This window comes from Mobula birostris, chromosome 3 (assembly GCF_030028105.1).
Source record: "Mobula birostris isolate sMobBir1 chromosome 3, sMobBir1.hap1, whole genome shotgun sequence".
Classification (NCBI taxonomy): Eukaryota; Metazoa; Chordata; class Chondrichthyes; order Myliobatiformes; family Myliobatidae; genus Mobula; species Mobula birostris.
Genome location: NC_092372.1, coordinates 47,924,452 through 47,951,709, shown reverse-complemented (window position 1 = coordinate 47,951,709; position 27,258 = coordinate 47,924,452). Strand labels below are relative to the sequence as shown.

The following is a 27,258-nucleotide window of genomic DNA, read 5'->3' as shown; positions in this document are numbered from 1 at the left end:
GATAAGGAGGCTTCAAAGAGTCAGAAAACCCCTAGATAGGCTGGCCTATGTCGCACAGGGAGTAGAGAGTGTTGCACCTATTCCACTAGTGAGATATGTCACTACCATCTACAAATGGATTGGAGGTTCTTATGTCACGAAGTTCCTTTGAAAACTTAGTAATGAGGGGATGATGAATTATTTCAAGTCATGAGGACAAGATTATTTTGGTCGGTGGGGGGGAGGGGGAGGGGAGAGGGGAAAGAGTGTTTCGTCCTGGTAGAGGTTTTACTGCTTTTGAAGCTTAGAAAAATAGATGGCTATGCAGTAGGGAAATTCTAGGCAGTTTCTAAAGTAGGTTATATGGCCAGCACAACATTGTGGGCTGAAGGGCTGTAATGTGCTGTAGATACCTAGGCTTTATGATAATGTTGCAGGGTATTTCATGTAATGGTCTTTCTGTAGCAGTGTTTGGGTTACTGTTGGAGGTAAGGGATGCTAAGGAATATGAGCCCTCTAGTCAGGAGAGTGAAACAGGGAAAAGGTTCTAGGAAAGGCTGGGGGAGCAGTTTTGTGACTGACAATGGTGGTGGGTCTTTTCGGTGGCAGATGAAGAGGGATGAAGAAGCTGGAGAGAACCAGCCGTAGGATTCAATCCGGTGGGGAAACATGATTCAATGGAACCCAGGCACAGAGGTCTGCCGACGATCAGTGAATATGGCTTTTGGAAGATTTGAGCTCCAAACTGTGCACATCTGACTGTTCAATTAAAATAGACCCTGGTGTTTTTTCTCTCTTTTGTTTCCAAATTCTTTGGTTATGCTAACGCTCACAAATATAACTGCATGCAGTGTGCAATCTGTTACCTCATGCTGACTGGCTATTGCAGGGCAGTCAATCACACAGCATTCACACAAACTGGGGTCTGGCTGGGCGAGACACCCCAACCCCACGGATATAGTGGGACCAAAGTCATTTACTCCCTAGACGTACAAAGCCAAAGAAAGGAGTGTTCTCACCGTGGAATCCAATGGCTGTTAGCAAAGGGCTAACGAGCTGCATTTCCAGAGACACCCAGTAAAAGGCGGTTTCATGTACAGTTAGGGTTAGTGAGCTGTGAGCATGCTATGTTGGCACCTAAAGCATGGTGATACTTGTGGGATGCCCTGCACAAACTCTGCCGATTTGATTTGTCACATGTATGTTTCAATGTGACTAATAAAGCTAATCTTCATAATCTGTTAATCGAATATTTACTCATCTCCATAGCTCTGACCATATTCAGTAGGTTTCACTCAGCAAAATAATTTTAAATATTAGCATAAACATCAGCTCAGGTAGCAACAGAGCAGATTTCTGGCAACATCTCCATTTTTACCAATACTCATTCAATGACATCTTTCCAAAATAAATCACTTGCCATAAATATGAAAGATCAATCAATTCCTATTTTTTAATGGGTAATCTTAGTTGCAATGCATTCTTGTCCTGCAAATGTTTAAATTGATTAGATTAAACAGTGTGCCTGGATGAACTGAAAAGCTACCAAACATTTGAGATTGGATCCTATTACATGTACGTTAACTGTCACACAACAGGGCTGAAAAAGGATACTGTTCATTCAACAGTTCATTGTGCCATGAAAACCCATTACCACAAATTCCTGTAGCCATTTGTACAAGCACCTTAATTTGCCACGAGATTATTCAACAGTTTCAACCCGGTATTTTTACATGTACTTGAGTCAATTACAGGATGCAGGGATTATATGTCCTTAAAGTCATGATTCAGCATCTTAAAACACAAAAAACAGCAAGGGAAACACATGCCTAATATATACAAATAAGCATTTATTTCAAACAGAGAAACTACAAGATCAGTAGAATATACTGTATGTGCTTTGTCAAATGATAATCACCTATCACCTTTTCCAATCCTGTCCTTACTTTCTCCACGGCATTCAGCTTCTTGTTTTGTATATTTCCAGAATCCAAAATACTTTCTTTTATGTTCATGCAATTCTAGACTATTATATATTTATTTACTTAGCAACACAGCAGAGTAGGCCCTTCTGACCCTTTGAATCACACTGCCCCAGCAACCCCTGATAAACTCAATTTAACTCTAACCTAATCAAGGGACAACTTTCAAAGACCAATTAACCTACTTGGTATGTCTTTGGACTGTGGGAGGAAACTGGAGCATCCGGGAAAAACCCAAGCATTCCACGGGAGGACGTATGGAGACTCCCTACATAGGACGGCAGAATTAAACTCTGAAGTCCTGAGCTGTAATAGCTTCATGCTAACAACTATGCTACTGTGGCACCCTTAAAGGCATCCGTTAGTCTTGTGAGACCATGGATCTGCGCCTGGAAAGTCTTCACTCTCCAGGGTGCAGGCCTGGGCAAGGTTGTATGGAAAACCGGCAATTGCCCATGCTGCAAGTCTCCCCCCTCCACGACACCGATGTTGTCCAAGGGAACAGCAAGGGCCGATCCAGCTAGGGTCACCAGTGCCGTTGCAGAGCACTGTGTGGTTAAGTGCCTTGCTCAAGGACACAATATGCTGCCTCGGCTGGGGCTCGAACTCACAACCTTCAGGTCGCTAGTCGAATGCCTTAACCACTTGGCCACACGCCCTCACATCTCTGATTTTAACTGATCCAGCAAAAACAGTGCTTTTAACTGTCCAGGCTATTTCTTCAGAATTTCTTCCAGACGACCTGATCTGTTACAAACTACAAGGTATGGAATTAGAGCTAAAGCACAAGACTGGATGATTCTTTTAGTTAACATCAACACAAGTCAGGTGAACTGTCTCATAGAACATATAATAGTACAGCACAGTACAGGTCCTTCAGCCCACATTGTTGTGCCGGTCCTCAAACCCTGCCTCCCATATAACCCCCCATCTTAAATTCCTCCATATACCTGTCTAGTAGTCTCTTAAACTTCACTAGTGTATCTGCCTCCATCATTGACTCAGGCAGTGCATTCCACGCACCAACCACTCTCTGAGTAAAAAACCTTCCTCTAATATCCCCCTTGAACTTCCCACCCCTTACCTTAAAGCCATGTCTTCTTGTATTGAGCAGTGGTGCCCTGGGGAAGAGGTGCTGGCTATCCACTCTATCTATTCCTCTTAATATCTTGTATACCTCTATCATGTCTCCTCTCATCTTCCTTCTCTCCAAAGAGTAAAGCCCTAGCTCCTTTAATCTCTGATCATAATGCATAGTCTCTAAACCAGGCAGCATCCTGGTAAATCTCCTCTGTCCCTTTTCCAATGTTTCCACATCCTTCCTATAGTGAGGCAACCAGAACTGGACACAGTACTCCAAGTGCGGCCTAACCAGAGTTCAATAGAACTGCATTATTACCCCGCGACTCTATCCCTCAACTTATGAAAGCTAACACCCCATAAGCTTTCTTAACTACCCTATCCACTTGTGAGGCAACTTTCAGGAATCTGTGAACATGTACCCCAGATCCCTCTGCTCCTCCACACTACCAAGTATCCTGCCATTTACTTTGTACTCTGCCTTGGAGTTTGTCCTTCCAAAATGTGCCACCTCACACTTCTCTGGGTTGAACTCCATCTGCCACTTCTCAGCCCACTTCTGCATCCTATCAAGGTCTCTCTGCAATCTTTGACAATCCTCTACACTATCTAAAACATCACCAAGCTTTGTGTCATCTGCAAACTTGCCAACCCACCCTTCTACCCCCACATCCAGGTCGTTAATAAAAATCACAAAAAGTAGAGGTCCCAGAACCAATCCTTGTGGGACACCACTAGTCACAACCCTCCAATCCGAATGTACTCCCTCCACCACGACCCTCTGCCTTCTGCAGGCAAGCCAATTCTGAATCCACCTGGCCAAACTTTCCTGGATCCCATGCCTTCTGATTTTTTGAATAAGCCTACCATGTGGAACCTTATCAAATGCCTTACTAAAATCCATATAGATCACATCCACGGTACTACCCTCATCTATATGCCTGGTCACCTCCTCAAAGAACTCTATCAGGCTTGTTAGACACGATCTGCCCTTCACAAAGCCATGCTGACTGTCCCTGATCAGACCATGATTTTCTAAATGCCCACAGATCCTATCTCGAGGAATCTTTTCCAACACCTTTCCCACCACAGACGTAAGGCTCACTGGTCTGTAATTACCCAGACTATCCCTACTACCTTTCTTGAACAAGGGGACAACATTCGCCTCCCTCCAATCCTCCGGTACCATTCCCGTGGACAACGAGGACATAAAGATCCTAGCCAGAGGATCAGCAATCTCTTCCCTCACCTCGTGGAGCAGCCTGGGGAATATTCCGTCAGGCCCCGGGGACTTATCCGTCCTAATGTATTTTAATAACTCCAACATCTCCTCTCCCTTAATATCAACATGCTCCAGAACATCAACCTCACTCATATTGTCCTCACCGTCATCAAGTTCCCTCTCATTGGTGAACACCAAAGAAAAGTATTCATTGATGACCTCAATCACTTCCACAGCCTCCAGGCACATCTTCCCACCTTTATCTCTAATCGGTCCTACCTTCATCCCATTCAGATATGTCCATACATGGCCTCCTCTACTGCCATGATGAGGCCAAACTCAGGTTGGAGAAGCAACACCTCATATACCATCTAGGTAGTCTCCAGCTCCTTGGTATGAACATAGAATTCTCCAACTTCCAGTAATCTCCCCCTCCCTTCCCCTATCTCTATTTCACACTGCCCCTCCCCCAGCTGCCTATCACCTTCCTCATGGTTCCGCCTCCTTCTACTACCCATTGTGTTTTCCCCATTCGTTCTTCACCTTTCCTGCTTATCACCTCCCTGCTTCCCCTCCCCCACCCTTTTATCTTTCCCTTACTCGTTTTTCACCTCGAACCTTCCAGCCTTCTCCTTCCCACCCTCCCCCCACCTTCTTTATAGGGCCTCTGCCCCTTCCCTCTACAGTCCTGACGAAGGGTTCCGGCCCGAAACGTTGACTCATCGTTTCCACGGATGCTGCCCGATCTGCTGAGTTCCTCCAGCGTGTTGTGAGTGTTGCTTTGACCCCAGCATCTGCAAGGTATTTTGTGTTCACTCCTGTCATCCTTTTGTTCTTCACATAATTGAAGAATGCCTTGGGGTTTTCCTTTACCCTACTTGCCAAGGCCTTCTCATGCTCCCTTCTTGCTCTTCTCAGCCCCTTCTTAAGCTTTCTTGCTACCCTATATCCCTCAATAGACCTATCTGATCCTTGCTTCGTAAACCTCATGTATGCTGCCTTCTTCCACCTGACTAGATTTTCCACCTCACTTGTCACCCATGGTTCCTTCACCCTACCATTCTTTATCTTCCTCACCGGGACAAATTTATCCCTAACATCCTGCAAGAGATCCCTAAACATCGACCACATGTCCATAGTACATTTCCCTGCAAAAACATCATCCCAATTCACATCCGCAAGTTCTAGCCTTATAGCCTCATAATTTGCCCTTCCCCAATTAAAAATGTTCCTGTCCTGTCTGATTCTATCCTTTTCCATGATAATGCTAAAGGCCAGGGAGCGGTGGTCACTGTCCCCCAGATGCTCACCCACTGAGAGATCTGTGACCTGACCTGGTTCGTTACCAAAAGACCAAAATTGGGCCCTTGAAGACAGAAGCGGGTGAATTTATTATGGGGAACAAGGAAATGGCAGACGAGTTGAACAGGTACTTTGGATCTGTCTTCACTAGGGAAGACACAAACAATCTCCCAGATGTAATAGTGGCCAAAAGACCTAGGGTAATGGATGAATTAAAGGGAATTTATATTAGGCAGGAATTGGTGTTGGCTAGGCTGTTGGGTCTGAGGCTGATAAGTCCCCAGGACCTGATGGTCTGCATCCCAAGGTACTTAAGGAGGTGGCTTTAGAAATCGTGGACACATTGGTAGTCATTTTTCAATGTTCTATAGATTCAGGATCAGTTCCTGTGGATTGGAGGGTGGCTAATGTTGTCCCTTTCTTCACGAAGGGAGGAAGAGAGAAAATAGGGAATTATAGACCAGTTAGCCTGATGTCAGTGGTGGGAAAGACGCTGGAGTCAATTATAAAAGATGAAATTACGACACTTCTGGATAGTAGTAACAGGATTGGTCTGAGTCAGCATGGATTTACGAAGGGGAAATCGTGCTTGACTAATCTTCTGGAATTTCTTGAGGATGTAACTATGAAAATGGACAAGGGAGAGCCAGTGTACCTGGACTTTCAGAAAGCCTTTGATAAAGTCCCACATAGGAGATTAGTGGGCAAAATTAGGGCACATGGTATTGGGGGCAGAGTACTGACATGGATTGAAAATTGGCTGGCTGACAGAAAACAAAGAGTAGCGATTAACGGGTCCCTTTCGGAATGGCAGGCGGTGACCAGTGGGGTACCGCAGGGATCAGTGCTGGGACCACAGCTGCTTACAATATATATTAATGATTTAGATGAGGGAATTAAAAGTAACATTAGCAAATTTGCTGATGACACAAAGCTGGGAGGCAGTGTGAAATGTGAGGAGGATGTTATGAGAACGCAGGGTGACATGGACAGGTTGGGTGAGTGGGCAGATGCAGTTTAATGTGGATAAATGTGATGTTATCCACTTTGGTGGTAAGAACGGAAGTTAGAGAAGTCGATGTTCACGCCATCAGGTTGGAGGCTACCCAGATGGAATATAAGGTGTTGTTCCTCCAACCTGAGTGTGGCTTCATCTTTACAGTAGAGGAGGCCGTGGAGAGACATAACTTCTGCTAATGCTCCACCTCCCCCTCATACCCCATCTGTTACTTATTTTTATACACACATTCTTTCTCTCACTCTCCTTTTTCTCCCTCTGTCCCTCTGAATTTACCCCTTGCCCATCCTCTGGGTCCCCCCCCCTTGTCTTTCTTCCCGGACCTCCTGTCCCATGATCCTCTCGTATCCCTTTTGCCTATCACCTGTCCAGCTCTTGGCTCCCTCCCTCCCCTTCCTGTCTTCTCCTATCATTTTGGATCTCCCCCTCCCCCTCTCAAATCCCTTACTCACTCTTCCTTCAGTTAGTCCTGACGAAGGGTCTCAGCCTGAAACGTCGACTGCGCCTCTTCCTAGAGATGCCGCCTGGCCTGCTGCGTTCACCAGCAACTTTGATGTGTGTTGCTTGAATTTCCAGCATCTGCAGAATTCCTGTTGTTTGCATTATCTAAATGGAGTCAAGTTAGGAAAACGGGAAGCACAACCAGATCTAGGTGTTCTTGTACATCAGTCACTGAAAGCAAGCATGCAAGTACTGCAGGCAGTGAAGAAAGCTAATGGCATGTTGGCCTTCATAACAAGGGGAATTGAGTATAAGAGCAAAGAGGTCCTTCTGCAGCTGTACAGGGCCCTGGTGAGACCACACCTGGAGTACTGTGTGCAGTTTTGGTCTCCAAATTTGAGGAAGGACATTCTTGCTATTGAGGGAGTGCAGCGTAGGTTCACAAGGTTAATTCCCGGGATGGCGGGACTGTCATACGTCGAAAGATTGGAGCGACTGGGCTTGTATACTCTGGAACTTAGAAGGCTGAGAGGGGATCTTATTGAAACATATAAGATTATTAAGGGATTGGACACGCTGCAGGCAAGAAGCATGTTCCCGCTGATGGGTGAGTCCAGAACCAGAGGCCACAGTTTAAGAATTAGGGGTAGGCCATTTAGAACCGAGTTGAGGAAAAACTTTTTCACCCAGAGAGTAGTGGATATATGGAATGCTCTGCCCCAGAAGGCTGTGGAGGCCAAGTCTCTGGATGCTTTCAAGAAAGAGATGGATAGAGCTCTTAAAGATAATGGAATCGAAGGTTATGGGGATAAGGCAGGAACTGGATACTGATAGTGGATGATCAGCCATGATCACAGTGAATGGCGGTGCTGGCTTGAAGGGCCGAATGGCCTACTCCTGCACCTATTGTCTGTTGTTACCTAATACTAGATCTAGTATGGCATTCCCCCTAGTCGGCCTGTCAACATACTGTGACAGGAATCCGTCCTGGATACACTTAAACTCTGCTCCATCTAAACCATTGGAACTAATCAGGTGCCAATCAATATTAGGGAAGTTAAAGTCAACCATGATAACAACCCTGTTATTTTTGCACCTTTCCAAAATCTGCCTCCCAATCTGCTCCTCGGTATCTCTGCTGCTACCAGGGGGCCTATAGAATACTCCCAATAGAGTAACTGCTCCCTTCCTGTTCCTGACTTCCACCCATACTGACTCAAAAGAGGATCCTGCTACATTATCCACCCTTTCTGTAGCTGTAATAGTATCCCTGACCAGTAATGCCACCCCTCCTCCCCTCCCCCCCTTTATCCTTTTAAAGTCTTCCATAAATATAAATGCTAAAAATGTTTATAATTCCTTATTTTAAAGAAATAAGGTGCTTTATGGGAATAGAAATGGGTTAACAAATTGAAAAAGTAAGTCTACTCAGACTATTGTAAATTTATATAGCTCAATTCTCAGTTTCAAATGGAAACATGAAATATTAAATATTGTACATAAATTTTACTAGATTTGTACTCTTAAGGTATGGTGTATTTGTGTATTTCCAATCATTCACACTCAAAAATTAACAACTGAAATTGATTAAGTAAAGAATGATTGATGGCATTGACACATTAATGCGCTGTAGGAAAATCTCCCAATGCGTCAAAAAAAGCAATGAATTAGCTGAACTTATGAACTATTGGATGCATAAAACCCTCTTATCTCCTCTCCACAGAATTCTGCAGTCTGCAGACTTCAGTCAAGTGTCAGTCATCCATGAATATTCAGATATATTTTATATTCACTATTATTTAAATATTATTTCTGGTTATGACAGTCCCAAAAATGTCAAATTCTTAAACTGTCCGCCATACAAGTACCATGAGAGGAGGCAGACTATATTGACAATATTTCAAATAAAATTTAATTTTATGTTAAGTACAAACCTAAGAGCCGATCACATTGATATAACACTGTCACGTACCTAACAATGTGGAATATTGCCCAGTTACATCCTGTTCATAAAATCCAATTATAACCCAGTCTACTTTTAATCACCAGGAAAATTACTAAAGCTGTTGCAGACATTGCAAGTGTTCACCAATCATGTTCTTTTCCAACACCCAAGTGCCAGACTTCTTCACCATATCCAGCAAACTTTTTGGTCTATTCTTTATGCCAACCCTGACTGACAAGTCGACAAAAGAGCCCGATGACAAACGAGAAACAAGGTTATCTTGGAAGCAACCTGGATCCCTGAAGTCACTTACATAAATTTATAAAGTATAGGAACAAGTCCTTCAGCTCAAATCATCCATGCCAACCAAGTTATCTACCTGAACTTATCCCATTTGCCTGTATTTGGCCCATATCTAGCTAAACCTTTCCGATCCACATAACTGTCCAAAATGAAACCATCTCTACTGCTTCCTCTGACAGCTCATTCCACAAAGAAACAATCCAAACCAGTGACCTCTAGAACCAAGGACCAGCAATATCACCACTACAGAATCTCCAAATAACACACCATCCTAATTTGGAAATGTATCATTTGTCACTGGGTCAAAATCCTGGAACTTCCTAACCAACAGCCTTGCGAAGTACTTTTACAGAAGAAATGTAGCAGTTCAAGATGGTGGCTCATCAAGACCTTCTCAAGGGCAATTAAGCACAAGCAATAAATGCTCACTTTTGCCAGTGACACCTAGATCCCAAAAACATAAAAATTACAGTCTGCTATCACTTATCAATTTAACTTTTTATAGGCAGCACCAGAAAATTTTGAATGATTCAACAATTTACATTTAGAATTTTGCATTTCCAATAAAGTATGCTTTTCCTATTTCTTAAATTTTTTTGAGAACTTTTCTAAGGATCAGTATAATAGAGAAGACATCTCATAGTTCATAGAGCCATGTTTTAATATTGTGCTAATCGTTTAGAGAGTCTACCCATCTCTACCACCTGAAGTATTTCACACATATTCCTTCCAAGTTTACTCACAAGTATATACTTTGCAAGGAGCTCTTAAATGATGTTCAGAATAGCACTTTTGTATACACGGTAAGTTACATTTGAAAGGCATTTGAAGTGCAAAGGTTGCTTTAAAAATTTGGAGATCATAAATTTTATACATTGAAATGCACTACAGCATGCAGACTTCCATAAATTCATCATGAAGATTAAGAACATGCATTTATCTACCTTTTAAGTACATGAAATGATAGATAAGTTGTGCAAAGGGAGACCAAAACAGTGACATAGTGCTCACGGGCTCATGAACCATTCAGAAATCTGATGGCAGAGGACAAGAGGTTGCACCTAAAACATTCCTAGCTGTTCTGACAGATGCCGTAAATATAAAATAAAGAAGATGCTGGAAACACTCGGTGGGATAGGCAGCTTCTGTGGAAAGACAAAAATTGTCAAAGGGCCTTCAGGAAACTGGGAAAGAGTGAAAACATGCTTGCCTTAAGTTGCAGAGTGAGGAGGAGAGGAATGGATAGGGGAAGATAAATATCCCTAAGACCAGCACTCCTATAAGGATAGGATATATACAAGATAATCTGATCAGTAACATTTTAGAGAGGAAAAGAAAGTGCATTGAACAAAAGAAACATTAAAGCCATGAAGTAACAGCAACTTAAAAGTCAGAAAAAAATAAAACAATGTAAAAGCTTCAAATTACAGGATTGTGGGATATGCCCAGCATTACAGGCTGTGCTAATGGAGAGAGAAAAACTCTGCCAATATTGAAAATGGTTAGTCCAGTTAATAGATAAATAAAGCAAGTTACCTAAAGCAGAAGAATTCTATATCCAGCCTGGAAGACTGTAATATGTTCAAAGTACAAAGTACGTTTATTATCCAATAATGCTTATGTTGCCATATACAACCTTGAGGTTCATTTCTTGCAGACCTTTACAGGTAAAATAAAGAAATACTATAGAATTTATGAAAAACTATACATAAACAAAGACTGATAAACAAGCAAAGTGCAAAAAAGACGAATGATGCAAATAAAAAATATTAAGAACATGAATTTTAAAGATCATTGGAAGTGAGTTTGTCGGTTACAGAATCAGTTCAGAGCTGTCGGCAGTGAAGTTATCCACAGAGGTTCAGGAGCCTAATGGATGTAGGGTAATAACTGGTCCTGAATCAGTTGGTGTGTGACCCAAGGCTTCTGTACTTTCTGCATAATAGTAGTAGTGAGACAAGAGCATGGCCTAGATGGTGGTGGTCTTCGATAATGGATACTGCTTTCTTGTGGCAGCAGTCCATGTAAATGTGCTTGATAGTGGAGAGGACTTTTCTTATGATGGACTGTGCTATATACATCTCTTTCTGTAGTCTTTTCCATTCCTGGGCATTGATGCTTCCATACCAAGCCATTATGCAACAATGCAACTAATACCGTGCATCTCTAGAAGTTCATTAACGTATTTAGTGACATGCTGAACCCATGCAGACTTCAACAAAATTAGAGGTGTCTTTGTGCCTTTTTGTAATGCCACTTACATGCTGATCCCAAGACAGGTCCTCTAATATGATAAAGCCAAGGAATTTAAAGCTCAAACAAGAGAAAATCTGCAGATTCTGGAAATCCGAGCAACAGACACAAAATGCTGGAGGAACTCAGCAAGCCAGGCAGCATCAATGGAAAAGAGTACAGTCAAGGTTTTGGGCCGAGACCCTTCACCCTCGCTACCTCCAATCTAATATGGACCGGCTCATGGACCTCTGGCTTCTTCCTCCTGTAATTGATAATCAGCTCTTTGTTTTACCAGGTGGAAGATAGATATTATTGCTCAAGCTTACATAATGCCTTGTTATTCTCCATCATACTCCCATTGAATGACTATACCATGGTTGTCACGGACTTTATCAAACAGTTGTAGACAAGTGTGTCCTCACTAGATCATTCAGTCTTCCCTAACCAGAAGCCCTGGATGAACAATGAGATCCGCAATCTGCTGAGGGCCAGGTTACAGGTATTCAAGTCTAGTGACCAAGGAAGTTACTAGAAGTCCAGGTACAATTTCTAGAAAGCCACCTCACAGGCAAAAGTGGCAATTCCGGACTAAACGTGAATCAACAAAGGACGATTGACGGTTGTTGGTGGGGCTTGAATACAATCTTAGAAAGTAAAATCAAACAAAATAGGTGACAACATGGCTTTGCTTCCAGATAAGTTCAATGCCTTCTGTGCTCGCTTCGACAGTCCCAAAGTCCCAAACATGGACTCCCAAAGCTCCCGATAATCCAGTGATTACAGTCTCTGAGGCCAATGTGTGAGTAGCCTTTAGGAGGGCAAACCCACCAAATGAATCTGGCCCAGAATGGGTACCTGGCCGAGTATTAAAGACCTGTGTTTTGAGAGTTTGGTGATTAAGCGTATTAACTCCTGCCTGAGATATGGATCTGCTCCAATCTGCCTAGCAGAGCAACAGGTCTATAGCAGATGCCATCTCATTAGCTCTTCATTCAACCTATAAACATCTGAACAGCAAAAATGCATACATCAGGATGCTCTTTATGTGCTACAGCTCAGCATTCAATAACATCATCCCCTCAAAACTAATCAATAAGCTTCAAGACCTTGGCCTCATTACCTCCTTGTGCAATTGGATCCTCAATTTCTTCTCGTGGTCCCCAGTCAGCTTGGATTTGCAACACCATCTCTTCCACAATCTCCATCAACACAGGTGTTCCAAAAGGCTATGGGCTCAGCTGCCTGCTCGGCTGGCTTTACATTTATGACTGTGTGGCTAAACACAGCTCCAATGCCATATTCAAGTTTGCTGACACCACCACTTCTGTAGGCCGAATCAAAGGTGGTGGCGAATCAGCACATAGGAGGAAGGTTGAAAGTCTGGCTGAGTGGTGCCACAACAACCTTTCGCTCGATGTCAGCAAGACCAAGGAGCTGATTACTGAATTCAGGAGGAGGAAACCACAGGTTCATGAGCCAGTCCTCATCGGAGGACTAGAAGTGGAGAATGTAAGTAACTTTAAATTCCTCTGTGTTATCATTTCAGAGAACCTGTCCTGTGCCCAACACGCGTGCAATTACAAAGAGAGCATGGCTCTACTTCTTCAGAAGTTTGTGAAGATTCAGCATGACATCTAAATCTTGGACAAACTTCTGCAGATATGTGGTGGAGAGTATACTTACTGGCTGTATCACAGCCTGATAGGGAAACATCAGTGCCATTGAACAGAAAATCCTACAAAAAGTAGTAGATACCATCCAGTCCATCATGGGTAAAGCCCTCCCCACCATTGAGCACATCTACATAAAGCACTGTCACAGGAAAGCAGCATCCATCAAGGACCCCACCACCCTAGTCATGCTCTCTTCTCACTGCTGTCATCTAGAAAGTGATTCAAGAGCCTCAGAACTCAATACCACCAGGTTAAGGAACAGCTATTAGCTTCTCAGAGACCATGTTAGGGATCTGGAGCTGCAGCTTGATGACCTACTGCTTATTAGGGAGAGTGAAGAGGTGATAGACAGGAGCTACAGGGAGGTAGTCATCCCTAGGCTACAGGGGTTAGAAAATTGGGTGACTGTCAGGAGAGGGAAGGAAAATGCCTGGATAGTGGAGAGAACCCCTGTGGCTGCCCCCCTCAGCAACAAGCATCTCATTTTGGATGCTGTTGAGGGGGACGACCTGACAGGGACGACCACGGTGACTGGGTCTCTGGCACTGAGTCTGGCGCTGTTGTGCAGGAGGGAAGGAGGGAGAAGAGGAATGCAGTAGTCATAAGGGATTCAATAGTCAGGGGAACAGACAGGAGATTCTGTGAGCCTGATAGAGATACCCGCATGGTGTGTTGCCTCCCAGGTGCCAGGGTATGGGATGTCTCGGATTGGGTCCAGATATTCTGAAGGGGGAGGGCGAGAAGCCAGTTGTCTTGGTACATGTTGGTACCAATGACATAGATAGGAAAAGGGAGGAGGTCCTGAAGGGAGATTTCCGGGAGTTAGGAAGGAAGCTGAGAAGCAGGACCTCCAGGGTAGTAATCTCAGGATTGCTACCTGTGCCACGTGCTAGCGAAGGCAAGAATAGTAGGATCAGGCAGATGAATGTGTGGCTGAGAACTGGTGCAGAGGGCAGGGCTTCAGATTCTTGGATCACTGGGATCTCTTTTGGGGAAAGTATGACCTGTTCAAAAAGGTCCATAGATGGAATACACCTGAACCCGAAGGGGACCAATATCCTGGCAGGAAGGTTTAATAGAGCTGTTAGGGAGGGTTTAAACTAATTTGGCAGGGGGATGGGAACCGGAATGACAGAGCGGAGGAGGGGGAAAACAAAAATAAATCTAAGATAGTGAGCAGTAAAGATGTCAGGAAGGACAGGCAGGGGATGAGGCAAATTTGCAGCCATTGGGATGAGTTGCATGCAATAAAGTTGCAGTGCAATCAAAGCAAAAGTTACCAAATACTGGTCTTAAGGTGTTATACTTAAATGCACGCAGTGTAAGGAATAAGATGGATGATCTTGTCGTACAGCTACAGATTGGCAGATATGATATTGTGGCCATCACTGAGACGTGGCTAAAGGATGCATGTCTCTGGGAGCTGAACGTCCAAGGATACAAGGTGTATCGGAAGGATAGGCAGGTAGGCAGAGGGGGTGGTGTGGCTTTATTGGTAAGAAATGATATTAAATTATCAGAAAGAGGTGACATAGGATCGGAAAGTGCACAATATTTAAGGGTTGAGCTAAGAAATCGCAGGGGTAAAAGGATCCTGATGGCAGTTATATACAGGCCTCCAAACAGCTGCAGGGATGTGGACTACAAATTACAACAGGAAATAGAAAAGGCTTGTCAGAGGGGCAGTGTTATGATAATTGTGGGGGATTTTAACATGTGAGTGGATTGGGAAAATCAGGTCGGCACTGGATCTCAAGAGAGAAAATTTGTAGAATGTCTACGAGATGACTTTTTAGAATAGCTTGTTGTTGAGCCCACTAGGGGATCGGCTGTACTGGATTGGGTATTGTGTAATGAACCGGAGATTAGAGAGATTGAGGTGAAGGAACCTTTAGAAGGAAGTGATCATAACATGATCGAGTTCACTGTAAAATTTGAGAATGAGAAGCTGAAATCCAATGTGTCGGTATTTCAGTGGAGTAAAGGAAATTACAGTGGCATGAGAGAGGAACTGGCCAAAGTCGACTGGAAAGGGACACTAGCGGGAAGGACGGCAGAGCAGCAGTGGCTGGAGTTTATAAGAAAAGTGAGGAAGGTGCAAGACAGATATATCCCAAAAAAGAAGAAATTTTTGAATGGAAAAAGGATGCAACCGTGGCTGACAAGAGAAGTCAAAGCCAAAGTTAAAGCAAAGGAGAGGATATACAAGGAATCAAAAATTAGTGCGAAGACAGAGGATTGGGAAGTTTTTAAAAGCTTGCAAAAGGAAACTAAGAAGGTCATTAAGAGGGAAAAGATGAACTATGAAAAGAAGCTAGCAAATAATATCAAAGAGGATACTAAAAGCTTTTTCAAGTATATAAAGAGTAAAAGACAGGTGAGAGTAGATATAGGACCAATAGAAAATGATGCTGGAGAAATCGTAATGGGAGATAAGGAGATGGCGGAGGAACTGAACGAGTATTTTACGTCAGTCTTCACTGAGGAAGACATCAGCAGTATACCGGACACTCAAGGGTGTCAGGGAAGAGAAGTGTACGCAGTCACAATTACAACAGAGAAAGTACTCAGGAAGCTGAATAGTCTAAGGGTAGATAAATCTCCCGGATCAGATGGAATGCACCCTTGTGTTCTGAAGGAAGTAGCTGTGGAGATTGCAGAGGCATTAGCAATGGTTTTTCAAAAGTCATAGATTCTGGCATGGTTCTGGAGGACTGGAAGATTGCAAATGTCACTCCACTATTTAAAAAGGGGGCAAGGAGGCAAGAAGGGGGACCTCATAGAAACATTTCGAATGTTGAAAGGCATGGACAGAGTGGATGTGGCGAAGTTGTTTCCCATGGTGGGGGAGTCTAGTACGAGAAGGCATGACTTAAGGATTGAAGGGCGCCCATTCAGGACAGAGATGCGAAGAAATTTTCTCAGCCAGAGGGTGGCGAATCCATGGAATTTGTTGCCACAGGCGGCAGTGGAGGTCAAGTCATTGGGTGTATTTAAGGCAGAGATTGATAGGTATCTGAGTAGCCAGGGCATCAAAGGTTATGGTGAGAAGTCGGTGCAGTGGGACTAAATGGGAGATTGGATGAGCTCATGATAGAATGGTGGAGCAGAATCGATGGGCCGAATGGCCGGCTTCTGCTCCTTTGTCTTATGGTAATCTCGGGATTGCTGCCTGTGCCACGCAACAGTGAGGAAAGGAATAGAATGAAGTGATAGATAAATACATGGTTGAAGAATTAGAGCGGGGGGTAGGAATTCAGATTTCTGGATAATTGGAATCTCTTCTGGGGCAGGTGGGGCCTGTATAAAAGGGACTGGTTGCACTTGAATCCAAGGGAGACCAATATTCTTGCAGGGATATTTACTAGAGCTGTTGGGAGTGTTTTAAGCTAATAAGGCAAGGCAATGGGAACCAGGATGATAGAGCTGAGGATAAGCCAAGAGGTTTATAAGTAGATGATGGGTGTAACATGAACATAAGGAAGAACAAGCCAATGAATGGGTATACATGCAGACAGAGCAAAGAATTAAATCATACTACAGGGACAAAATTCAAAGGGGAGAGGAATGCAAGACTAACGGCGCTGTGTTTTAATGCATGCAGTATTCAGAACAAGGTGGACGAACTCATGGCGCAATGTCGGTATGACATTGTGGGCATCACTGAGTTGTGACTGAAAGGAGGCCATAGTTGGGAGCCTAACATCAAAAGATATATCTTGTATTGAAGGGTTCAGCCTGAGAGTCCGTCTCGAATTCGGAAGTCCAAGATCTCGGGGCTCTGGAGATGGGCGGATCGAGGATCGGTGTCACAGCAGGAGACCCATGTGTCGTCGGGGGAGTCGGGATATCTGCTGTGGGCCCAAAGACCCGGGATCTTTGCAAACTTCGGGCACAGCGCTCAAAAAAAAAGGCGACAAAACAGACTTCTAATATCGTAAGCCAGCGAGTTGTTAGTTATGTCTCCCCGCTCGCTGCGGGAGAAAACGGAGAACACCTCCTTCTCCCTTATTAGGGAGAGAGAATCTGTGGTACTTCGAATGCCGGATGAAACACAAAGTCTTTGGGGTAACTGCAAGTCTGTGTCTTTGTTATCGCTTTACTCACGCTCAGTGCTCAGTGGTGGTACCAGTGTTTGCTTTTTTTTGCTGGTGGTGAGGGGGGGGATTGTTGCTCGCTGCCGCTTACGCACAGGAGGGAGGGGAACTGGGGGGGACTTTGGGGTTCTTATATTTATCTGTCATTCATTCTTTAGGGCACTTGTTTGTTTTTGTGGATGTTTGCGAAGAAAGCGCGTTTCAGGATGTATATTGTATACATTTCTCTGACATTAAATTGGACCTTCGGGACCTTCGAAGCAGGAAAGCATTGGTGGTGGTGTGGCTCTGTTGGTAAGAGATGAAACTACATCTTTAGAAAGAGGTGACATAGAGTAAGAGAACATTGAATCTTTGTGAGTGGAGTTAAGAAATTGCAAGGATAAAAAAAAACATTATGGGAATCATATCTAGGCCTCCAAGTAGTAGCCAAGATGTGGGGGTTAAGATTGCAAAGGGAACTGGAAAGGACATGCAATAAGAGTAATGTCACAATTGTAATGGGTGACCTCAATATGCAAGGGGATTGGCAAGATCAGATCGGTGTCGGATCACAAGAGAGGGAATTTGTAGAATGCCTACAAGATGGTTTTTCAGAGCAGCTTGTGCTTGAGCCTACTCAGGGAAAGGCTATCCTAGATTGGGTGTTATGTAATAACCCAGATCTTATCAGGGAGCTTAACGTAAAGGAACCCTTAGGAGACAGTGATCATAATATGATTGAATTCATACAGCAATTTGAGAGGGAGAAGCGCAACTCACATGTATCAGTATCACAAAGGAATAAAGAGAATTGCAGAGGCATGAGAGAGGAGCTTGCCCAGGTGGATTAAAGGAGTATACTGGCCGGACTGACAGCAGAACAGAGATGGCTGACGTTTCTGGAAATAACTCACAAGGCGCAGGATAAATATGTCCCATGGTGTCCTAACCCTAACCCCAATGGCAAGAATGGGCAACCATGACTGACAAAGTTAAAGACTGCATAAAAGCCAAGGAAAGGCCATATAAGGCAGCAAAAATAAATGGGAAGTTGAATGATTGGAAAGCTTTTAAAATCCAATAAAAGGCATCTAAAAAAAAGACAGAAGGGAAAAGATGAAAAGGGAGGGCAGACTAGACAATAATATAAAGCAAGATAACAAAAGGATTTCAGTTATCTAAAGAGTAAAGGGGAGGCCATATCGGACCACTGGAAAATGGAACTGGTGAGATCGTAATGGGGGACAAAGAAATGGCAGATGAACTTAATGGGTACTTTGCATCTGTCTTCACTATGGAAGACACTAGAAGTGTGCCAGAGGTCCATGAGTGTCAGGGAAGAGGAGTGAGTGCCATTGTTATTAAAATGGAAAAAGTGCAAGGCATACTCAAAGGACTTAAGGTAGATAAGTCACCTGGACCAGATGGACTACATCCAGAGTCCTGAGAGAGGTTGCTGAAGAGATAACAGATGCATTGGTCATGATCTTTCAACAATCACTTCATTCTGGCATGGTCCCGGAGGACTGGAAAATTGCAAATGTAATTCCACTCTTCAAGAAGGGAGGAAGGCAAAAGAGAGGAAATTATAGGCCAGTTAGCCTAACCTCAGTGGTTGGGAAAGTGTTGGAATCTGCTATTAAGGATGAGGTTTCGAGGTACTTGGAGACTAATGATAAAATAAGTCAAAGTCAGCATGGTGTCTGTATAGGGAAATCTCGCCTGATAATTCTGTTAAGAGTTCTTCCAGGAAGTAACAAGCAGGGTGGGCAAAGGAGAGACAGTGGATGTCATTTACTTGGGTTTTCAGAAGGCATTTGATAAGGTGCCACTCATGAGGCTGCTTAACAAGATAAAATCCTATGGCGTTACAGGAAAGATACTAGCATGGATAGAGGAATGGCTGACAGGCAGGAGGCAGCAAGTGTGAATAAAAGGTGCCTTTTCTGGTTGGCTGCCAGTGACTAGTGGTGTTCCTCAGGGACCACTGCTTTTCAAATTGTATGTCAATGATTAAGATAATGGAATCGATGGTTTTGTGGCAACATTTGCGGATAATACAAAGATAGGTGGAGGGGTAGGTAGTGCTGAGGAAGCAATGCAATTGCGGAGGACTCAGACAAATTGAAAGAATGGGCAGATGGAATACAGTGTTGGGAAATGTATGATAACGCATTTTGGTAAAAGGAACAATAGTGTGAACTATTACCTAAATGGAGAGAAGGTTCAAACATCACAGGCGCAGAGGGACTTATGAGTCTTCATGCAAGACTCCCAGAAGGTTAATTTACAAGTTGAGTCTATGGTAAGGAAGGCAAATGCAATGTTGGCATTTATTTCAAGGGGAATAGAATATAACAGCAAGGAGATAATGCTGAGCCTTTTTAAGACACTAGTCAGGCCATACTTGGAATACTGTCAACAGTTTTGGACCCCATTATGTCAGAAAGGATGTGTTGTCAGTGGAGAGAGTCCAGAGGTGGTTCACGAGGATGATTCCAGGAATGAAGAGGTTAACATATGAGGAGAGTTTGGCAGCTTTGGTCCCGTACTCACCGGAATTTAGATGAATGCAGGGGAATCTCATTGAAACCTACTGAACGTTAAAAGGACTAGATAGGGTGGATGTAGAGAGGATGGTTCTTATGGTGAGGCTATCCAGAACTAGAAGGCACAGCCTCAAAATCGAGGGGCAACCCTTTAGAACAGAGGTAAGGAGGAGTTTTTATTTTAGCCAGAGTGTAGTAAATCTGTGGAATGCTGCACCACAGACTACGGTGGGAGAGCGAAGTCCGTGCATATATTTAAGATGGAAGTAGATCATTTCCTGACCGGTCAGGGCATCGAAGGATATGGCAGGAAGGCAGGTGTCTGGGTTTGAGCGAGATCTGGGATCAGCCATGATGGAATGACCCAATTCTGCTCCTCTGTCTTATGGTCTTATTCACTAAGGAAAATGACATGCAGGATTAGTGAGATCGGTGTCAGATATTCCAATATGCCAGGCATTTTGAGATCAGGGAGGAAAAAGGGTTGGGTCTCTTGAAGAGCATTAAGGTGCATAAATCCCTAGAGCCTGATAGGATCTATCTCAGTAACTGAGAGGCAAAACAAAAGATTGCAGAGGCTTTGAAAATCATTATGTTCTTTCTAGCCACAGGTGAGGATCTGGAAAAATGGGGAGTAACCAATGTTGTTCCTTTACTTAAGAGTATTCACTGGTACGGAAACCATTGCAAAGAATTCTTAGGGATAGGATTTACCCACTAATCAGCATGGTTTTGTGCAGGGCAAGTTGTATCTTCCAAACATGAGTCTTTTTAAGGTGTCCAAAGTGACTGATGAGGGTAGGGTAGACTTCAATGTAACTAGAGCCCAAAAAGCAACTCTGGGCTGCAATTTGTTATTTAAAAAGGATTAAGATCTTATTAAAGATTAGCTTTATTTGTCAGATGAATATCAAAACATACAGTGAAATGTGTCATTTGCATCAATCAGCGAGTCCTGTTTTGCGATATTTCCCTCATGATCAGATTGGGATGGTCGGGGGTGAGTTATCATGGTCACTGTGAAAGATTAAAGATTAGCTTCATCACATGTACATCAAAAGATACAATGAAATGTTGTTTGCGTCAATGACCAACACAGTCCGCATCTGTCACAAGGCTTCTGGCGCCAACGTAGCTTGCCCGCAACTTACTAACCCTAACCCGTACGCCTTTGGAACGTGGGAGGAAACCAGAGCACCCAGAGAACGTACAAACACCCTACCAACAAGTAATATTTGGGTCTGCAGTTAGGACTCTGATGAAACACTGAGAGTGCTACTGATCAGACGTTAAACAAAAGTATTTCAACTTTCTCATATGTTCAAAATGATTCGGTGGTATTATGTTCTGACCAAATGTATCTTATGTCAGCAACATTAAAACAACTTATTAAGTTAGTCTGTAAATTTGTACGTCCTTACCGTGAGCACATGGATTTCCTCCAGGTGCTCTAGTTTCCCCCCACAGTCCAAAGACATACCAGCTAGTAGGTTAATTGGTCATTGTAAATTGTCCCCTGATTAGGCTAGGGTTAAATAAGTGGGTTGTTGGGCAGCACAGCTGGTTGGAACAGAAGGATGGTACGCATTGCATCTCCAAATAAACAAATAAATTAATAATCAGACTTCTACTTGCGGATGTCTGCTATTTCTAGGTAGACACTACACATTACCAAACCACCACTGCAGGAAAGAACCTTAATGGTTGCACAGGTCCTGAAAAGTATTATATAAAATGTAGATGTTGTCACAAGAAGGATTGATTTATGTAGAGTCCAAATATTTGGTAAGTAGAATCTAAGCCACAGGGAGTACTTCGGGTGGGAAGTACTGCAACTTCAGCAGACAAGCAATGTGAAAAGACATTTTGAATTGGTTTTATAAACAGTCACTTGGACAAAAAGGGTTCCTATGCTCCCATCAGTCCAGAGCTCATAAATCTACAACTAAAAACAATCACATCAAATGTTATATCAAACTTTAAAATTTGGATGTGGTAAGTGGAATATCTCGTACAGAAATTACATGCAAACTGCAACTATTTATCAAGACCTATTTTGATGAATTTCACTAGCATTTCCAGAACATAACACTACAAGTCTGCAAATAAAAATCAGTAAACATCAAAAGGCCGGGGGAAATATATTACTCTCCTGTACTAAAACTAAAAGTTTCCAAGATGTCTACTACTTATGGACATTAGGCACAATATGTTTACAAGCATACACCTAAAGTAGTTGTAAAGTTGTGATTTATGCAATGATACAAGAATGTGGAAATGAAACACATTCGATTCAAGGCGTGATCAAATACAGGACCTGACAAATAGGCATAAACAAAAAGACAACACTACTTTAGTATACGAGGTACTTAAATTTCCCTTTCATGTAGGAGTATAATCTAATTTGGCATCCCACTACAGAATTGGCTGTGCTTATCAGCTGGGTTTACAATGAGACTCACCTTCTTTTATTTGCACAGAAAGGTTATCATTACATTATTTTGCACAAGAGTAGGAGAGTTATTCTGGTATTCTGGTCTAATATTTATCCTTTTTGCAAATTGCTGCAAGATTATCTGGCATTGCCATATGGGGGAAGCAGACTGACTGCCACATTTTCTCCAATCATTAACAGCGACAGCACGTACAAAATGCTGGAGGAACTCAGTAGGCCAGGCTACATCAATAGAAAAAAAGCATAGTGGACATTTTGAGCCAAAACCCATCGGCAGGACACCTGAAACGTTGGCTGTGCTCATTTCCATAGATGCTGCCTGAACTGCTGAGTTCCTCCAACATTTTGTGTGTTGCTCGGATTTTCTCTTGTTTGTGATTAACAATGACTACCTTTCTAATATATTCCAGTCAGTGGAGTAAAGTACTCTGGGAACTCTCCTCAACCAGTAGGCTCTTGAACCAAAGTGGATAACTTCACTCACCCTTTACTGAAACGTTCCCACATCTTATGGACTTACTGTCAAGGACTCTTCATCTTATGATCTTGATATTCATTATTATTTCTTTCTTTTTGTATTTGCAGTTTGTAGTCTTCTGCACAATGTTTGAACACCCAAATTGGTGTGGTCTTTCATTGATTCTATTATGGTTATTACTATATTATGAACTTACTGGGCATGCTCACAAGAAAATGAATCTCAGGATTTTATAAGCTGACATACATGTACTTCGATAATAAATTTGACGAAAAAGGCACTACCATAAGTATCTGTCCTTCCAATTGTTTTACACACTAATTAGACAACTCTGGAAACAGATATAGAGGAAGCTGTTGCCGACCATTACTACTAGTTCTAAAATGAATTAAACTATTGCTAAAATGAGTCAGACCACACAAATTAGGATAGAACATGGACGTTCTCCTAGGGGGGATGGAGGTAAACGGCTGACGTGGTTATGAATAGGGTTAGAAAGGATGATGAGACCATCAAGTATTTGGGATCTCTTGGCTAATTGGAGCAGGACGGTCAATGGCCGGAGACCGTGGGCCCATCGCCCAGCACCGCCGCAGATTCACCGCCCCACTCCTGCTCTCATCTTCAGGATTAAACCCTGCCGCGCAAGTCGCCGGCAGCCGAACAGGGCTCTAAAACAGCCACACCTGCATTTCCGAACGAAGGGCAACCGGACCCGGGCTGTGCTGGCGTCACCGTACCTGCTCTCCCGCTGCCCCCTCACACGAACTCAGACCCAGTGAGTGCACGCTGCAGGCAGGACCGCGCCATCAACCAGCGGCGCGCACCGATGTCTGGCGCGTGCAAACACGTCACGGCAAAGAGCGGCTGAAGCGAGAGCGGCACCACAGAGAACAGCGCTCACGTCCGCGACAGCGCCGCCACCCGCAGCACAGAGAACAGCGCCATCCAGTCACAGGGGCTCAGAAGGGAAACGCTGGGAGCCCTGGGCGAGTTGGCGGCGGGGGAGAGACCGAGTGAATGTTTCAGGTCGAACAGCCTCAGCCCGAACCTGAAAAGTGAGAAAACAAGTATGCTCAGTTACAAAGAGACATTATCTGCTAGATAACTTTGTTAAGGTAACGATGACTCTAACATCTGACCGTTGGAGTTCCAAAGAAGGAACAATAAATGAAGAATAATGTCACGAAGACAACAAATTTCACGATCTATGCCGGTGATATATTATACTTGATTGTGATTCACATTCTGGTGGAGGGTTGCTGCTCTGGTTGGAAGATGGGTCAATGTGCTATCACAGCAATTGGTATAGAGTATGTTATGTGTGGTAACAATTTGGGTATCAATATTGCAGCTATACTTTGTAAATTTGGAGTGTCGTGAAAATTGGTGCATTTAATTGAATAATGGTATTAGACTACAGGATAATATTGATCAGGGAGTAAAATGGACAGAAGCAATGGGAAATGGAATTTAATTTTGGAGTATGTGGTGATACACTTTAGGAAGACTAATAAAGATAGGATATGCGCAAGGGAGAACTGAGGAACAGAGGAACCAAAGATCTCCGAAGGTGGCAGCACTGCTAGATAAAGTTGTGCAGAGGTAGTACCAATTATTATCTGGGGTAATAATGTTATGGTGCAAATTTATAAAACTTTAACGAGCATTAAGGATGCGTTAGGTCTAAAGACGGAGCAGAGGAAAGACTGTTTAGGCTAGATTTGCTTGGAGCAGAGTGGGGCGTGGCATTGATAGAAATGCAGGAAATAATGAAGTTCATAGACAATAGGAACATTTTCCCTGCTGCTCTGAGGTATCGAAAGCAAGAGAGCATAAGTTTATGGTAAGGAGGTAGGGGAGAATCTGAATAATGTTTTCACCCAGAAGCTTAATGGAATCTGAAATGTGCTGCCTTAGTGGGTGGTGGAGACACACGCAAATTAATGCAGATGGGTGCTTGATAGTCATTGAGGGCTGAAGGGGCCTGTTTCTGAGCTGTATGATACTGAGATTTGATATATTTGAAAGCATTTTTATGAATCCAAAAGTGTAGATATTTGCATTGGGATAATTATTGGCTTCTAATGAGTGATCGCAATTAAAAAATTGTTTCAGGAATAGTATCTGTAGAAGCTATTGAAACCCATAACAATCAAAGCTGATGCTACAGAATAGCACAATGAAATCATTTGATATACAGATCAGACTTAAGTGCATTTATGGCTTTTATACCAAGAATTCTAACTAAGCCAGAGAGTAGTGAATCTGTGAATTTTATCTATCCACAAGGATTGCGGTAGAGACTCAAATTGTGTCTAGTGAAGTAGAGTATCAATTGATATTGGGATATTAAGGGAGTCAAGGAATTTGGAATTAATGGAAGATGGTGATACCGAAGATGAAATTTTGTGATCTTATTGGATGAATGCGCACTTCCTCCTATTCCTTCTGTTCTCAGGTAAGCAAACAAAATAACTAACCAGACCCGCTTAAATATCCACACGAGTTCAAAATGGGTTTGAAAGTTTTGTTAATCTGTAACAAAAAAAAAGTACCACCTCAAGTGAAATGGAAGGAACCTCAATTTTGATGAAAAATATAGAGACTGTGAGCAAATGACACAATAAGTAAGCTTAATGTGATGGGTGACAGGGGGCTGGTGCCGTATGGAAGATGTTATCCTTTGTCTTGAGAAGGGCAGGGCACATTATGTGGCAGAAAATAGCAAGCAGGCTAAACATTACTGTGGCATCATCAATGCAGTTCCTCTGCATTGAGACCTAGATTTCATTCCATAACCTATTGAACCGTTTCTCTTTGGTGGAAAGGTACATCCTCCCTAAAATCAGATGTCTTTGTTGTTCCCTCGGTTCTTTTTAATAAGAAAATTGGTTTCCCACTTAGAGTCTAAATCATTAACAAGTACCCAGGTCTGTCACTTTTGTAGTTTCCAGCATGAGAACTCCTATGGAGAAACCTCTGAAAGCAATTATGTGATAGAGTTACCGATGTTGGTTCTAAACTACTTATATTTGGTCCAGTTTAGTTAACTAGTTTCAAACATGTAAAAAATGCAGAGAGAGAAATGTACTGGTCTTCATGAGCGAGAGAGAGAGGAATGATGTGTGTGTTGACATTAAAGAAAAAGAATATGAATTATTAGGAATAATAGACATAAACTAGGGGATACACAAGCAAGGGATTGGTAGAAGATGGGCAGATTAAATGGTTAAATTGTTGTAAAGTTGGATTAGGTTGGCTAGTTCTTTTTCAGCAGGACTGACAACAATGTGGTCACTGGTCCTCCTTCTGCAAAGTAAATTTCTTCAGAATCAGCATGCATGTGAGTTCTGTCTGTCTTTTCCCAATTTAATAATGTGTGTAATTTGTATTTTACTTATGTTTTTCTTGTGACTGCTCCTTAGATGATGCTATGTGTCTGTGATGCTACCACAAGTAAATTTTTCATTGCACCAATGCAGACATGTACTTGTATACACACAATAAACTCAACTATTTGGTTTAAGTGTTTTATAATTGCCAACTCAGTGTCTGCATCATTTTCACCAAACTCCATTCCCTTATAGCCCAGTTTCTCAGATCTGCTTGTATAACTGCAACATATCCATAAACATAACCGATCTCAGCAGAACTCAGCGGCTCAGGTAGCACTCTACGGAGATACATAAACAGTCAACATTTCAGGCCAAGACCCTTCTTCATCAGGACTGGAAAGGAAGGTGGAAGAAGTCAGAATAAATGGAGGGGGGGAGGGAGAGGACAAGCTGGAAGGTGATAGGTGAAGCTGGGTGGGTGGGGCAGGGGGACGAAGTAGGAAGCTGAGATGTGATCAGTGGAAAAAGCAAAGGGCTGGAGAAGGAAGAATCTGATAGGAGAGTGGAGTGGATCATGTGAGAAAGGGAAGGAGGAGGGGTACTGAGAGGGAGGTGGTAGGCAGGTGAGAGGAAGAACTAAAAGGACAGAGTGGGGAAATGAAGAAATGGAAGGGAGAGGGAAAACATTAATAGGGAGGACAGCATCAATGGTGGAGGAAGGGAAACCCTTTCTTTGAAAGGGAGAATCCCTTTCCCTTGTCCTGGAAGGGAAAGCCTCATTCTGGGAATTGATATAGTGGACGTAAAAGAACTGAGAAAAGACAGTGGCATTTTTACTTCAGCAAAGTGGACCTACACAAGGCATATCTACAGATGGAGATGGAAGAAGAGTCCGGTGTTTCTCATTATAAACGCTCATAAAGGGTTTCATCACTATAACAGAATTATTTTTGCAGTTGCATCTACACCTGCACTCTAGCAGAAAGCTAGGGACCAGGTGCTGCAAGGCTGCCCAGGCACTCAGGGTCACCTGATGACATCACTGTTACAGGCAAGAAACACCCAAAATCTCAAGACTGTGTTCAAAAGATTAGAGGTTATGGGCTCAGAGTACAATGCCACAAATGTGAATTCTTTAAAACAGGTATCACTTGCTGTGGTCACACCACTGATGCACAA

General features: G+C 43.1%; 1 protein-coding gene across 6 annotated transcripts in view; it reads right to left on the bottom strand.

Moving 5' to 3' along the window:
• Positions 1-23,586, bottom strand: part of ipo11 (importin 11) — a 427,187-nt gene extending 403,601 nt beyond the window's left edge. For 5 of the 6 annotated variants that reach the window (XM_072252587.1, XM_072252591.1, XM_072252593.1 and 2 more), the window contains exon 1: positions 23,482-23,586. The gene's annotated coding sequence lies outside the window, so the exon portion shown is untranslated. Of the gene's footprint in view, positions 1-7,035; positions 7,155-23,481 lie in introns of those variants that run through there. The other variant, XM_072252588.1, reaches the window with a different exon arrangement.
• Positions 23,587-27,258: the final 3,672 nt, after the last annotated feature.